The sequence below is a fragment of the Etheostoma cragini genome, chromosome 6, assembly GCF_013103735.1.
Source record: "Etheostoma cragini isolate CJK2018 chromosome 6, CSU_Ecrag_1.0, whole genome shotgun sequence".
NCBI lineage: Eukaryota > Metazoa > Chordata > Actinopteri > Perciformes > Percidae > Etheostoma > Etheostoma cragini.
This window is the reverse complement of record NC_048412.1, coordinates 28412482-28415245: the sequence shown is the minus strand read 5'-3', so window position 1 is coordinate 28415245 and position 2764 is coordinate 28412482. Positions and strand designations below refer to the sequence as shown.

At 45.0% G+C, this 2764-nt stretch overlaps 1 protein-coding gene across 1 annotated transcript in view; it reads right to left on the bottom strand.

The window, feature by feature from the left end:
• Window positions 1-2764, bottom strand: part of dek (DEK proto-oncogene) — a gene marked incomplete at its 3' end in the record, with an annotated part of 28335 nt that overhangs the window by 17509 nt on the left and 8062 nt on the right. The gene's annotated exons all lie outside the window — the stretch shown is intronic.

The window sequence follows — 2764 nt, the reverse complement described above, 5'->3', positions numbered from 1 at the left end:
TGTGTGTGTGTCTCTCTCTCTGTGTGTGTGTGTGTCTCTCTCTCTGTGTGTGTGTGTGTCTCTCTCTGTGTGTGTGTGTGTGTCTCTCTGTGTGTGTGTGTCTCTCTGTGTGTGTCTCTCTCGTATCATCTCAACAGTTACAGTCTGGTAAGTTCAGGAAATGACATCACTTTACTGTAATGCAGGAAAAGACACTTATGTCATATTAAAATGATGTATATATCTCTATATACATAGTACATAGAGATATATATGTACTATGTATATATAAATAGTGAGTTTTCCTCTTTACATTAAACTGACTTATTGGAAACAGAAACGTAATCTCCTTGTCTGGGTATCGTGGTCTGCAGGACCGGTGGATCCTGTTCTGGGTATCGTGGTCTGCAGGACCGGTGGATCCTGATCTGGGTATCGTGGTCTGCAGGACCGGTGGATCCACATTCTTCATAATCAGAAAGCCAGTGTTTGTGTTGGGGACTAACTCGGCTGTAAGGTTTCTGTTGCCCCCCCCCCCCCTCCAGATAAGGTCTGATAAAGAAAGGGGAACCTGGTTGTGATTCGGGACAACGGGTCTTAATATGGAGGGACCAGGCTCTCCGTAGACGGGCTGCGTCCCCTCCCTTCCGGAGTAATTTCCTGTTGATTGTGTGAGTTTTTCTCATAAAGAGGAAGGAAGTCGTCCTGATCTGCAGCGCCCTCTGCTGGACGACAACAGGAACTGCACAACTCTGGCTTAGTGTCTCTGACACGTCCCGATAAAGGACTTTATAACTGGACTGGAGGAGGGACGGCAGCTGAATGTTTCTTTATCTCTTAATCTATGAATGTTTCTTTATCTATGAATATTTCAGTCCTTTTGAATCTAACAACACACTTTTGGATCCAAAATGTCAAACACGGGTCAAAATGAACTTTTTGTGCGCGTGTGTACGTGACTATGTGTATACGTGTGTGTGTATGTGTCTGTGAGTATGTGTATGCGTCTGTATTTGTATGTGTGTCTATATGCGTCTGTGTGTATGTGTCTGAGTGTGTGTGTGCCTCTTTGTGTGTGCATCTTTGTGTGTGTGTCTGCGTCTGTATGTATGCAGCTGTCTGTATGTGTGTATCTGCGTCTGTGTGTCTGTTTGTGTGTCTGTTTGTGTGTGTGTCTGTATGTATGTGTATGTGTGTGTCTGTATGCGTCCCTGTATGCGTCCCTGTATGTGTGTATCTGCGTCTGTGTGTCTGTTTGTGTGTGTGTCTGTATGCGTCCCTGTATGTGTGTGTGTGTGTGTGTCTGTATGTGTCCCTGTATGTGTGTGTGTGTGTACTCACAGATTTAATGGTCTGTTTGATGTAGTCCTTCTTGTCGGCCAGGTCGTGGTCCGGGTAGGTCTCAAACACCTAGACAACACAAATGATTCATTTATTACATAAATTATACCTAATCATATAATAACAGATAGCCTCTATAATCAGACTCACGGTCAATAAGTCAACAACAACAACAACAACAACAAACACGTGTGCAGACAGAGAGGAAACACTGGGGGAAATGAACTACAACTTCTTCTTTTTCGATCTAAAACTTAAATCGCAATTCAATATTTATTCAGCCAATAATCCATCAGCGTTTATCACATAGTCCGAAAATCATCAAGAGATGAAACAGAGCTGGTGTTTAAAGCCTGAGTCATATCTGTCTTTTCCACCAGGGATGGTGCCAGTTCGGTGCTGGTTCTACTCCAGTTCTCTAAGACCCAGCTGGATCTTCCCCAGCCTCAGAGCCAGCAGACCGGTGGTCTCCTCCCCAGACCAGACCACGGTGGTTCTGGTCTCCCATCCAGGTCCAAAGCTAACATTAACAGCTCTCTGTGGTTAATAGCTGACCGTAGTTTTCAAAATGGCCGCCCTAAATTTTTGTTTTCCCCCCCAGCACCTGACGTAACCGGTTCTTATCTCTAGACCAATGTTCCCTGAACTTAAGGTCGGGACCCAAAATGGGTTGCGCACCCGTTTTATTGGGTCGCCAATTGGCAGATAACAGACTAAATGCTCAGCATGACATCAGAATGGCCTCAGAAGGGCACTGTCAAAACCCGAACCTGGACTAGATCAGCTGGTTGATATCTTCAACCAGACACACACATCTCATTAAATTCAAGTCAGCATTTTAAATGTTGAAGTCGGTACTGAGGGATGATGGGAGGGGATGAGAACATGAGTTGAGAAAGGGGGGTGACACAGGAAGGAGAATAGAGACCTTTTCTGTTTTTGTTTACTTTTATAATGGAATAAATATATTTCATATACATTTAAATTCATGGTTTGTTCCGTCTTTTGTCCACAGTTTAAAAATGTAGATGTTACCATGATTCATGGTGTATTTTTGTAAATTTGGGTCCCGGGGAGACACCAAATTTCTCTTTTGGGTCTTGAGCTGAAAAAGTTTGGGAATAACTGCTCTAGACCAAACGCTGAGATGGTGCTGAGTTGGAACCGGTTTTCTTGAACCAGAACCAGGTTTATTTATGTGGAAAAGCAAAGAACCGGTTCGATATCTGGCCCTGACTCCGAACCAGCACCAGAACCGCCTCGGTGGAGAAGACATAAGAGACATCTCCTGTGTCAGAGCTGCGTGAGGAGACAGCAGGAGACAGGAGGAGACAGCAGGAGACAGGAGGAGACAGCAGGAGACAGGAGGAGACAGAGGGAGACAGCAGGAGACAGCAGGAGACAGGAGGAGACAGGAGGAGACAGCAGGAGACAGGAGGAGACA